Below are 14,478 nucleotides of genomic sequence, written 5' to 3'. Positions count from 1 at the left end.
TTTCACTTTCAGACTGCATCGTCTCACTCTTAGACTGCGACGTCTCACTCTCAGACTGCATCGTCTCACTCTCAGACTGCATCGTCTCACTCTCAGACTGCATCGTCTCACTCTCAGACTGCGACGTCTCCCTCTCAGACTGCATCGTCTCCCTCTCAGACTGCATCGTCTCACTCTCAGACTGCATCGTCTCACTCTCAGACTGCATCGTCTCTCTCTCAGACTGCATTGTCTCACTCTCAGACTGCATCGTCTCACTCTCAGACTGCAACGCCTCTGTCACAGACTGCATCGTCTCACTCTCAGACTGCAGTGTCTCTCTCTGAGACTCCATCGTCTCACTCTCAGACTGCATCATCTCACTCTCAGACTGCTTCGTCTCACTCTCAGACTGCGACGTCTCACTCTCAGACTTCATCGTCTCACTCTCTGACTGCATCGTCTCACTCTGAGATTGCATCATCTCACTCTCAGACTGCAGCTTCTCACTCTCAGATGTCATCGTCTCACTCTCAGCCTGCATCGTCTCACTCTCAGACTGCATCGTCTCACTCTGAGATTGCATCGTCTCACTCTCAGACTGCATCGTCTCACTCTCAGACTGCATTGTCTCACTCTCCGACTGCGACGTCTCACTCTCAGACTGTATCTTCTCACTCTTTAGACTGCAGCACCTCACTCTCAGACTGCTGCGTCTCACTCTCAGACTGCAGCATCTCACTCTCAGACTGCTGCGTCTCACTCTCAGACTGCATCGTCTCACTCTCTGACTGCAGTGTCTCACTCTCAGACTGCATCGTCTCACTCTCAGACTGCATCGTCTCACTCTCAGACTGCATCGTCTCTCTCTCAGACTGCATTGTCTCACTCTCAGACTGAATCGTCTCACTCTCAGACTGCAACGCCTCTGTCACAGACTGCATCGTCTCACTCTCAGACTGCAGTGTCTCTCTCTGAGACTCCATCGTCTCACTCTCAGACTGCATCATCTCACTCTCAGGCTGCTTCGTCTCACTCTCAGACTGCGATGTCTCACTCTCAGACTGCAGCGACTCACTCTCAGACTGCATCGTCTCACTCTCTGACTGTATCGTCTCACTCTCAGATTGCATCGTCTCACTCTCAGACTGCATCGTCTCACTCTCAGACTGCATCGTCTCACTCTCAGACTGCGACGTCTCACTCTCAGACTTCATCGTCTCACTCTCAGACTGCATCGTCTCACTCTCAGACTACGACGTCTCACTCTCAGACTGCATCGTCTCCCTCTCAGACTGCATCGTCTCCCTCTCAGACTTCATCGTCTCACTCTCAGACTGCGGCGTTTCACTTTCAGACTGCATCGTCTCACTCTCAGACTGCGACGTCTCACTCTCAGACTGCATCGTCTCACTCTCAGACTGCATCGTCTCACTCTCAGACTGCATCGTCTCACTCTCAGACTGCGACGTCTCACTCTCAGACTTCATCGTCTCACTCTCAGACTGCATCGTCTCACTCTCAGACTACGACGTCTCACTCTCAGACTGCATCGTCTCCCTCTCAGACTGCATCGTCTCCCTCTCAGACTTCATCGTCTCACTCTCAGACTGTGGCGTTTCACTTTCAGACTGCATCGTCTCACTCTCAGACTGCGACGTCTCACTCTCAGACTGTGTCTTCTCACGCTCAGACTGCATCTTCTCACTCTCAGACTGTGACGTCTCACTCTCAGACTGCGACGTCTCACTCTCTGATTGCAGTGTCTCACTCACAGACTGCATCGTCTCACTCTCTGACTGCATCGTCTCACTCTCAGACTGCGATGTCTCACTCTCAGACTGCAGCGTCTCACTCTCAGACTGCATCGCCTCACTCTCTGACTGCATCGACTCACTCGCAGACTGCATCGTCTCACTCTCAGACTGCATTGTCTCACTCTCCGACTGCGACGTCTCACTCTCGGACTGCATCATCTCACTATCAGACTGCAGCTTCTCACTCTCAGATGGCATCGTCTCACTCTCAGCCTGCATCGTCTCACTCTCAGACTGCATTGTCTCACTCTGAGATTGCATCGTCTCACTCTCAGACTGCATCGTCTCACTCTCAGACTGCAACGTCTCACTCTCAGGCTGCATCATCTGACTCTCTGACTGCATCGTCTCACTCTCAGACTGCATCGTCTAACTTTCAGACTGCATCGTCTCACTCTCTGAATGCAGTGTCTCACTCTCAGACTGCAGCATCTCACTCTCAGACTGCTGCATCTCACTCTCAGACTGCAGCGTCTCAATCTCAGACTGCATCGTCTCACTCTCAGACTGTATCATCTCACTCTCTGACTGCAGTGTCTCACTCTCAGACTGTATCATCTCACTCTCAGACTGCATCATCTCACTCTCAAACTGTGATGTCTCACTCTCAGACTGCATCGTCTCACTCTCAGACTGCAACACCTCTGTCACAGACTGCATCGTCTCACTCTCAGACTGCAGTGTCTCTCTCTGAGACTCCATCGTCTCACTCTCAGACTGCATCATCTCACTCTCAGGCTGCTTCGTCTCACTCTCAGACTGCGATGTCTCACTCTCAGACTGCAGCGACTCACTCTCAGACTGCATCGTCTCACTCTCTGACTGCATCGTCTCACTCTCAGATTGCATCGTCTCACTCTCAGACTGCATCGTCTCACTCTCAGACTGCATCGTCTCACTCTCAGACTGCGAAGTCTCACTCTCAGACTTCATCGTCTCACTCTCAGACTGCATCGTCTCACTCTCAGACTACGACGTCTCACTCTCAGACTGCATCGTCTCCCTCTCAGACTGCATCGTCTCCCTCTCAGACTTCATCGTCTCACTCTCAGACTGCAGCGTTTCACTTTCAGACTGCATCGTCTCACTCTTAGACTGCGACGTCTCACTCTCAGACTGCATCGTCTCACTCTCAGACTGCATCGTCTCACTCTCAGACTGCATCGTCTCACTCTCAGACTGCGACGTCTCCCTCTCAGACTGCATCGTCTCCCTCTCAGACTGCATCGTCTCACTCTCAGACTAGGACGTCTCACTCCTAGACTGCGGCGTTTCACTTTCAGACTGCATCGTCTCACTCTTAGACTGCGACGTCTCACTCTCAGACTGCATCGTCTCACTCTCAGACTGCATCGTCTCACTCTCAGACTACGACGTCTCACTCTCAGACTGCATCGTCTCCCTCTCAGACTGCATCGTCTCCCTCTCAGACTTCATTGTCTCACTCTCAGACTGCGGCGTTTCACTTTCAGACTGCATCGTCTCACTCTTAGACTGCGACGTCTCACTCTCAGACTGCATCGTCTCACTCTCAGACTGCATTGTCTCACTCTCAGACTGCGACGTCTCACTCTCAGACTTCATCGTCTCACTCTCAGACTGCATCGTCTCCCTCTCAGACTGCATCGTCTCCCTCTCAGACTTCATCGTCTCACTCTCAGACTGCGGCGTTTCACTTTCAGACTGCATCGTCTCACTCTCAGGCTGCGACGTCTCACTCTCAGACTGTGTCTTCTCACTCTCAGACTGCATCTTCTCACTCTCAGACTGTGACGTCTCACTCTCCGACTGCGACGTCTCACTCTCTGATTGCAGTGTCTCACTCACAGACTGCATCGTCTCACTCTCTGACTGCATCGTCTCACTCTCAGACTGCGATGTCTCACTCTCAGACTGCAGCGTCTCACTCTCAGACGGCATCGCCTCACTCTCTGACTGCATCGACTCACTCGCAGACTGCATCGTCTCACTCTCAGACTGCATTGTCTCACTCTCCGACTGTGACGTCTCACACTCAGACTGCATCATCTCACTATCAGGCTGCAGCTTCTCACTCTCAGATGGCATCGTCTCACTCTCAGCCTGCATCGTCTCACTCTCAGACTGCATCGTCTCCCTCTCAGATTGCATCGTCTCACTCTCAGACTGCATCGTCTCACTCTCAGACTGCAACGTCTCACTCTCAGGCTGCATCATCTGACTCTCTGACTGCATCGTCTCACTCTCAGACTGCATCATCTCACTTTCAGACTGCATCGTCTCACTCTCTGAATGCAGTGTCTCACTCTCAGACTGCAGCATCTCACTCTCAGACTGCTGCATCTCACTCTCAGACTGCAGCGTCTCAATCTCAGACTGCATCATCTCACTCTCAGACTGCATCATCTCACTCTCAAACTGTGATGTCTCACTCTCAGACTGCATCATCTCACTCTCAGACTGCATTGTCTCACTCTCAGACTGCATTGTCTCACTCTCAGACTGCATTGTCTCACTCTCAGACTGCATCGTCTCACTCTCAGACTGCAATGTCTCACTCTCAGACTGCAGCGACTCACTCTCAGAATGCATCGTCTCACTCTCTGACTGCATCGTCTCACTCTCAGACTGCATCGTCTCACTCTCAGACTGCATCGTCTCACTCTCAGACTGCATCATCTCACTCTCAGACTGCGATGTCTCACTCTCAGACTGCATCGTCTCACTCTCAGCCTGCGACGTCTCACTCTCAGACTACATCGTCTCACTCTCAGAGTGCATCGTCTCACTCTCAGCCTATGACGTCTCACTCTCAGACTGCATCGTCTCCCTCTCAGACTGCATCGTCTCCCTCTCAGACTGCGTCATCTCACTCTCAGACTGCGACGTCTCACTCTCAGACTGCGTCTTCTCACTTCAGACTGCTTCTTCTCACTCTCAGACTGTGACGTCTCACTCTCAGAATGCGACGTCTCACTCTCTGATTGCAGTGTCTCACTCACAGACTGCATCGTCTCACTCTCAGACTGCATCATCTCACTCTCAGACTGCGATGTCTCACTCTCAGACTGCATCGTCTCAGTCACAGACTGCATCGTCTCACTCTCATACTGCAGTGTCTCTCTCTGAGGCTCCATCGTCTCACTCTCAGACTGCAGTGTCTCTCTCTGAGACTCCATCGTCTCACTCTCAGACTGCATCATCTCACCCTCAGACTGCATAGTCTCACTCTCAGACTGCGATGTCTCACTCTCAGACTGCAGCGACTCACTCTCAGACTGCATCTTCTCACTCTCTGACTGCATCGTCTCATTCTCAGACTGCATCGTCTCACTCTCAGACTGCATCGTCTCACTCTCAGACTGCGACGTCTCACTCTCATACTGCATCGTCTCACTCTCAGACTGCGACGTCTCACTCTCAGACTGCATCGTCTCACTCTCAGACTGCGGCGTTTCACTTTCAGACTGCATCGTCTCACTCTCAAACTGCGACATCTCACTCTCAGACTGCATCGCCTCACTCTCTGACTGCATCGTCTCACTCTCAGACTGCATCGTCTCACTCGGAGATTGCATTGTCTCACTCTCAGACTGCGGCGTCTAACTCTCAGACTGCATCGTCACACTCTCAGACTGCATCATCTGACTCTCTGTCTGCATCATCTCACTCTCAGACTGCATCGTCTCACTCTCAGACTGCATCATCTCACTCTCTGAATGCAGTGTCTCTCTCTCAGACTGCAGCATCTCACTCTCAGACTACGACGTCTCACTCTCAGACTGCATCGTCTCCCTCTCAGACTGTATCGTCTCCCTCTCAGACTTCATCGTCTCACTCTCAGACTGCGGCGTTTCACTTTCAGACTGCATCGTCTCACTCTTAGACTGCGACGTCTCACTCTCAGACTGCATCGTCTCACTCTCAGACTGCATCGTCTCACTCTCAGACTGCATCGTCTCACTCTCAGACTGCGACGTCTCACTCTCAGACTTCATCGTCTCACTCTCAGACTGCATCGTCTCACTCTCAGACTACGACGTCTCACTCTCAGACTGCATCGTCTCCCTCTCAGACTGCATCGTCTCCCTCTCAGACTTCATCGTCTCACTCTCAGACTGTGGCGTTTCACTTTCAGACTGCATCGTCTCACTCTCAGACTGCGACGTCTCACTCTCAGACTGTGTCTTCTCACGCTCAGACTGCATCTTCTCACTCTCAGACTGTGACGTCTCACTCTCAGACTGCGACGTCTCACTCTCTGATTGCAGTGTCTCACTCACAGACTGCATCGTCTCACTCTCTGACTGCATTGTCTCACTCTCAGACTGCGATGTCTCACTCTCAGACTGCAGCGTCTCACTCTCAGACTGCATCGCCTCACTCTCTGACTGCATCGACTCACTCGCAGACTGCATCGTCTCACTCTCAGACTGCATTGTCTCACTCTCCGACTGCGACGTCTCACTCTCGGACTGCATCATCTCACTATCAGACTGCAGCTTCTCACTCTCAGATGGCATCGTCTCACTCTCAGCCTGCATCGTCTCACTCTCAGACTGCATTGTCTCACTCTGAGATTGCATCGTCTCACTCTCAGACTGCATCGTCTCACTCTCAGACTGCAACGTCTCACTCTCAGGCTGCATCATCTGACTCTCTGACTGCATCGTCTCACTCTCAGACTGCATCGTCTAACTTTCAGACTGCATCGTCTCACTCTCTGAATGCAGTGTCTCACTCTCAGACTGCAGCATCTCACTCTCAGACTGCTGCATCTCACTCTCAGACTGCAGCGTCTCAATCTCAGACTGCATCGTCTCACTCTCAGACTGTATCATCTCACTCTCTGACTGCAGTGTCTCACTCTCAGACTGCGATGTCTCACTCTCAGACTGCAGCGACTCACTCTCAGACTGCATGGTCTCACTCTCTGACTGCATCGTCTCACTCTCAGATTGCATCGTCTCACTCTCAGACTGCATCGTCTCACTCTCAGACTGCATCGTCTCACTCTCAGACTACGACGTCTCACTCTCAGACTGCATCGTCTCCCTCTCAGACTGCATCGTCTCCCTCTCAGACTTCATCGTCTCACTCACAGACTGCGGCGTTTCACTTTCAGACTGCATCGTCTCACTCTTAGACTGCGACGTCTCACTCTCAGACTGCATCGTCTCACTCTCAGACTGCATCGTCTCACTCTCAGACTGCATCGTCTCACTCTCAGACTGCGACGTCTCCCTCTCAGACTGCATCGTCTCCCTCTCAGACTGCATCGTCTCACTCTCAGACTAGGACGTCTCACTCTCAGACTGCGACGTCTCACTCTCAGACTGCATCATCTCACTCTCAGACTGCATCGTCTCACTCTCAGACTACGACGTCTCACTCTCAGACTGCATCGTCTCCCTCTCAGACTGCATCGTCTCCCTCTCAGACTTCATCGTCTCACTCTCAGACTGCGGCGTTTCACTTTCAGACTGCATCGTCTCACTCTTAGACTGCGACGTCTCACTCTCAGACTGCATCGTCTCACTCTCAGACTGCAGCGACTCACTCTCAGACTGCATCGTCTCACTCTCTGACTGTATCGTCTCACTCTCAGATTGCATCGTCTCACTCTCAGACTGCATCGTCTCACTCTCAGACTACGACGTCTCACTCTCAGACTGCATCGTCTCCCTCTCAGACTGCATCGTCTCCCTCTCAGACTTCATCGTCTCACTCTCAGACTGCGGCGTTTCACTTTCAGACTGCATCGTCTCACTCTTAGACTGCGACGTCTCACTCTCAGACTGCATCGTCTCACTCTCAGACTGCATCGTCTCACTCTCAGACTGCATCGTCTCACTCTCAGACTGCGACGTCTCACTCTCAGACTTCATCGTCTCACTCTCAGACTGCATCGTCTCACTCTCAGACTACGACGTCTCACTCTCAGACTGCATCGTCTCCCTCTCAGACTGCATCGTCTCCCTCTCAGACTTCATCGTCTCACTCTCAGACTGTGGCGTTTCACTTTCAGACTGCATCGTCTCACTCTCAGACTGCGACGTCTCACTCTCAGACTGTGTCTTCTCACGCTCAGACTGCATCTTCTCACTCTCAGACTGTGACGTCTCACTCTCAGACTGCGACGTCTCACTCTCTGATTGCAGTGTCTCACTCACAGACTGCATCGTCTCACTCTCTGACTGCATCGTCTCACTCTCAGACTGCGATGTCTCACTCTCAGACTGCAGCGTCTCACTCTCAGACTGCATCGCCTCACTCTCTGACTGCATCGACTCACTCGCAGACTGCATCATCTCACTCTCAGACTGCATTGTCTCACTCTCCGACTGCGACGTCTCACTCTCGGACTGCATCATCTCACTATCAGACTGCAGCTTCTCACTCTCAGATGGCATCGTCTCACTCTCAGCCTGCATCGTCTCACTCTCAGACTGCATTGTCTCACTCTGAGATTGCATCGTCTCACTCTCAGACTGCATCGTCTCACTCTCAGACTGCAACGTCTCACTCTCAGGCTGCATCATCTGACTCTCTGACTGCATCGTCTCACTCTCAGACTGCATCGTCTAACTTTCAGACTGCATCGTCTCACTCTCTGAATGCAGTGTCTCACTCTCAGACTGCAGCATCTCACTCTCAGACGACGACGTCTCACTCTCAGACTGCATCGTCTCCCTCTCAGACTGCATCGTCTCCCTCTCAGACTTCATCGTCTCACTCACAGACTGCGGCGTTTCACTTTCAGACTGCATCGTCTCACTCTTAGACTGCGACGTCTCACTCTCAGACTGCATCGTCTCACTCTCAGACTGCATCGTCTCACTCTCAGACTGCATCGTCTCACTCTCAGACTGCGACGTCTCCCTCTCAGACTGCATCGTCTCCCTCTCAGACTGCATCGTCTCACTCTCAGACTAGGACGTCTCACTCTCAGACTGCGACGTCTCACTCTCAGACTGCATCATCTCACTCTCAGACTGCATCGTCTCACTCTCAGACTACGACGTCTCACTCTCAGACTGCATCGTCTCCCTCTCAGACTGCATCGTCTCCCTCTCAGACTTCATCGTCTCACTCTCAGACTGCGGCGTTTCACTTTCAGACTGCATCGTCTCACTCTTAGACTGCGACGTCTCACTCTCAGACTGCATCGTCTCACTCTCAGACTGCAGCGACTCACTCTCAGACTGCATCGTCTCACTCTCTGACTGTATCGTCTCACTCTCAGATTGCATCGTCTCACTCTCAGACTGCATCGTCTCACTCTCAGACTGCATCGTCTCACTCTCAGACTGCGACGTCTCACTATCAGACTTCATCGTCTCACTCTCAGACTGCATCGTCTCACTCTCAGACTACGACGTCTCACTCTCAGACTGCATCGTCTCCCTCTCAGACTGCATCGTCTCCCTCTCAGACTTCATCGTCTCACTCTCAGACTGCGGCGTTTCACTTTCAGACTGCATCGTCTCACTCTTAGACTGCGACGTCTCACTCTCAGACTGCATCGTCTCACTCTCAGACTGCATCGTCTCACTCTCAGACTGCATCGTCTCACTCTCAGACTGCGACGTCTCACTCTCAGACTTCATCGTCTCACTCTCAGACTGCATCGTCTCACTCTCAGACTACGACGTCTCACTCTCAGACTGCATCGTCTCCCTCTCAGACTGCATCGTCTCCCTCTCAGACTTCATCGTCTCACTCTCAGACTGTGGCGTTTCACTTTCAGACTGCATCGTCTCACTCTCAGACTGCGACGTCTCACTCTCAGACTGTGTCTTCTCACGCTCAGACTGCATCTTCTCACTCTCAGACTGTGACGTCTCACTCTCAGACTGCGACGTCTCACTCTCTGATTGCAGTGTCTCACTCACAGACTGCATCGTCTCACTCTCTGACTGCATCGTCTCACTCTCAGACTGCGATGTCTCACTCTCAGACTGCAGCGTCTCACTCTCAGACTGCATCGCCTCACTCTCTGACTGCATCGACTCACTCGCAGACTGCATCATCTCACTCTCAGACTGCATTGTCTCACTCTCCGACTGCGACGTCTCACTCTCGGACTGCATCATCTCACTATCAGACTGCAGCTTCTCACTCTCAGATGGCATCGTCTCACTCTCAGCCTGCATCGTCTCACTCTCAGACTGCATTGTCTCACTCTGAGATTGCATCGTCTCACTCTCAGACTGCATCGTCTCACTCTCAGACTGCAACGTCTCACTCTCAGGCTGCATCATCTGACTCTCTGACTGCATCGTCTCACTCTCAGACTGCATCGTCTAACTTTCAGACTGCATCGTCTCACTCTCTGAATGCAGTGTCTCACTCTCAGACTGCAGCATCTCACTCTCAGACTGCTGCATCTCACTCTCAGACTGCAGCGTCTCAATCTCAGACTGCATCGTCTCACTCTCAGACTGTATCATCTCACTCTCTGACTGCAGTGTCTCACTCTCAGACTGCGATGTCTCACTCTCAGACTGCAGCGACTCACTCTCAGACTGCATGGTCTCACTCTCTGACTGCATCGTCTCACTCTCAGATTGCATCGTCTCACTCTCAGACTGCATCGTCTCACTCTCAGACTGCATCGTCTCACTCTCAGACTACGACGTCTCACTCTCAGACTGCATCGTCTCCCTCTCAGACTGCATCGTCTCCCTCTCAGACTTCATCGTCTCACTCTCAGACTGCGGCGTTTCACTTTCAGACTGCATCGTCTCACTCTTAGACTGCGACGTCTCACTCTCAGACTGCATCGTCTCACTCTCAGACTGCATCGTCTCACTCTCAGACTGCATCGTCTCACTCTCAGACTGCGACGTCTCCCTCTCAGACTGCATCGTCTCCCTCTCAGACTGCATCGTCTCACTCTCAGACTAGGACGTCTCACTCTCAGACTGCGGCGTTTCACTTTCAGACTGCATCGTCTCACTCTTAGACTGCGACGTCTCACTCTCAGACTGCATCATCTCACTCTCAGACTGCATCGTCTCACTCTCAGACTACGACGTCTCACTCACAGACTGCATCGTCTCCCTCTCAGACTGCATCGTCTCCCTCTCAGACTTCATCGTCTCACTCTCAGACTGCGGCGTTTCACTTTCAGACTGCATCGTCTCACTCTTAGACTGCGACGTCTCACTCTCAGACTGCATCGTCTCACTCTCAGACTGCATCGTCTCACTCTCAGACTGCATCGTCTCACTCTCAGACTGCGACGTCTCCCTCTCAGACTGCATCGTCTCCCTCTCAGACTGCATCGTCTCACTCTCAGACTGCATCGTCTCACTCTCAGACTGCATCGTCTCTCTCTCAGACTGCATTGTCTCACTCTCAGACTGCATCGTCTCACTCTCAGACTGCAACGCCTCTGTCACAGACTGCATCGTCTCACTCTCAGACTGCAGTGTCTCTCTCTGAGACTCCATCGTCTCACTCTCAGACTGCATCATCTCACTCTCAGACTGCTTCGTCTCACTCTGAGACTGCGATGTCTCACTCTCAGACTGCAGCGACTCACTCTCAGACTGCATCGTCTCACTCTCTGACTGCATCGTCTCACTCTCAGATTGCATCGTCTCACTCTCAGACTGCATCGTCTCACTCTCAGACTGCATCGTCTCACTCTCAGACTGCGACGTCTCACTCTCAGACTTCATCGTCTCACTCTCAGACTGCATCGTCTCACTCTCAGACTACGACGTCTCACTCTCAGACTGCATCGTCTCCCTCTCAGACTGCATCGTCTCCCTCTCAGACTTCATCGTCTCACTCTCAGACTGCGGCGTTTCACTTTCAGACTGCATCGTCTCACTCTTAGACTGCGACGTCTCACTCTCAGACTGCATCGTCTCACTCTCAGACTGCATCGTCTCACTCTCAGACTGCAACGCCTCTGTCACAGACTGCATCGTCTCACTCTCAGACTGCAGTGTCTCTCTCTGAGACTCCATCGTCTCACTCTCAGACTGCATCATCTAACTCTCAGACTGCTTCGTCTCATTCTCAGACTGCGATGTCTCACTCTCAGACTGCAGCGACTCACTCTCAGACTGCATCGTCTCACTCTCAGACTGCATCGTCTCACTCTCAGACTGCGACGTCTCACTCTCAGACTTCATCGTCTCACTCTCAGACTGCATCGTCTCACTCTCAGACTACGACGTCTCACTCTCAGACTGCATCGTCTCACTCTCTGACTGCATCGTCTCACTCTCAGACTGCGATGTCTCACTCTCAGACTGCAGCGTCTCACTCTCAGACTGCATCGCCTCACTCTCTGACTGCATCGACTCACTCGCAGACTGCATCGTCTCACTCTCAGACTGCATTGTCTCACTCTCCGACTGCGACGTCTCACTCTCGGACTGCATCATCTCACTATCAGACTGCAGCTTCTCACTCTCAGATGGCATCGTCTCACTCTCAGCCTGCATCGTCTCACTCTCAGACTGCATTGTCTCACTCTGAGATTGCATCGTCTCACTCTCAGACTGCATCGTCTCACTCTCAGACTGCAACGTCTCACTCTCAGGCTGCATCATCTGACTCTCTGACTGCATCGTCTCACTCTCAGACTGCATCGTCTAACTTTCAGACTGCATCGTCTCACTCTCTGAATGCAGTGTCTCACTCTCAGACTGCAGCATCTCACTCTCAGACTGCTGCATCTCACTCTCAGACTGCAGCGTCTCAATCTCAGACTGCATCGTCTCACTCTCAGACTGTATCATCTCACTCTCTGACTGCAGTGTCTCACTCTCAGACTGTATCATCTCACTCTCAGACTGCATCATCTCACTCTCAAACTGTGATGTCTCACTCTCAGACTGCATCGTCTCACTCTCAGACTGCAACACCTCTGTCACAGACTGCATCGTCTCACTCTCAGACTGCAGTGTCTCTCTCTGAGACTCCATCGTCTCACTCTCAGACTGCATCATCTCACTCTCAGGCTGCTTCGTCTCACTCTCAGACTGCGATGTCTCACTCTCAGACTGCAGCGACTCACTCTCAGACTGCATCGTCTCACTCTCTGACTGCATCGTCTCACTCTCAGATTGCATCGTCTCACTCTCAGACTGCATCGTCTCACTCTCAGACTGCATCGTCTCACTCTCAGACTGCGAAGTCTCACTCTCAGACTTCATCGTCTCACTCTCAGACTGCATCGTCTCACTCTCAGACTACGACGTCTCACTCTCAGACTGCATCGTCTCCCTCTCAGACTGCATCGTCTCCCTCTCAGACTTCATCGTCTCACTCTCAGACTGCAGCGTTTCACTTTCAGACTGCATCGTCTCACTCTTAGACTGCGACGTCTCACTCTCAGACTGCATCGTCTCACTCTCAGACTGCATCGTCTCACTCTCAGACTGCATCGTCTCACTCTCAGACTGCGACGTCTCCCTCTCAGACTGCATCGTCTCCCTCTCAGACTGCATCGTCTCACTCTCAGACTAGGACGTCTCACTCCTAGACTGCGGCGTTTCACTTTCAGACTGCATCGTCTCACTCTTAGACTGCGACGTCTCACTCTCAGACTGCATCGTCTCACTCTCAGACTGCATCGTCTCACTCTCAGACTACGACGTCTCACTCTCAGACTGCATCGTCTCCCTCTCAGACTGCATCGTCTCCCTCTCAGACTTCATTGTCTCACTCTCAGACTGCGGCGTTTCACTTTCAGACTGCATCGTCTCACTCTTAGACTGCGACGTCTCACTCTCAGACTGCATCGTCTCACTCTCAGACTGCATTGTCTCACTCTCAGACTGCGACGTCTCACTCTCAGACTTCATCGTCTCACTCTCAGACTGCATCGTCTCCCTCTCAGACTGCATCGTCTCCCTCTCAGACTTCATCGTCTCACTCTCAGACTGCGGCGTTTCACTTTCAGACTGCATCGTCTCACTCTCAGGCTGCGACGTCTCACTCTCAGACTGTGTCTTCTCACTCTCAGACTGCATCTTCTCACTCTCAGACTGTGACGTCTCACTCTCCGACTGCGACGTCTCACTCTCTGATTGCAGTGTCTCACTCACAGACTGCATCGTCTCACTCTCTGACTGCATCGTCTCACTCTCAGACTGCGATGTCTCACTCTCAGACTGCAGCGTCTCACTCTCAGACGGCATCGCCTCACTCTCTGACTGCATCGACTCACTCGCAGACTGCATCGTCTCACTCTCAGACTGCATTGTCTCACTCTCCGACTGTGACGTCTCACACTCAGACTGCATCATCTCACTATCAGGCTGCAGCTTCTCACTCTCAGATGGCATCGTCTCACTCTCAGCCTGCATCGTCTCACTCTCAGACTGCATCGTCTCCCTCTCAGATTGCATCGTCTCACTCTCAGACTGCATCGTCTCACTCTCAGACTGCAACGTCTCACTCTCAGGCTGCATCATCTGACTCTCTGACTGCATCGTCTCACTCTCAGACTGCATCATCTCACTTTCAGACTGCATCGTCTCACTCTCTGAATGCAGTGTCTCACTCTCAGACTGCAGCATCTCACTCTCAGACTGCTGCATCTCACTCTCAGACTGCAGCGTCTCAATCTCAGACTGCATCATCTCACTCTCAGACTGCATCATCTCACTCTCAAACTGTGATGTCTCACTCTCAGACTGCATCATCTCACTCTCAGACTGCATTGTCTCACTCT

Source organism: Pristiophorus japonicus, unplaced genomic scaffold, assembly GCF_044704955.1.
Source record: "Pristiophorus japonicus isolate sPriJap1 unplaced genomic scaffold, sPriJap1.hap1 HAP1_SCAFFOLD_448, whole genome shotgun sequence".
Taxonomy (NCBI): domain Eukaryota; kingdom Metazoa; phylum Chordata; class Chondrichthyes; family Pristiophoridae; genus Pristiophorus; species Pristiophorus japonicus.
This window is presented reverse-complemented; position numbering follows the sequence as displayed.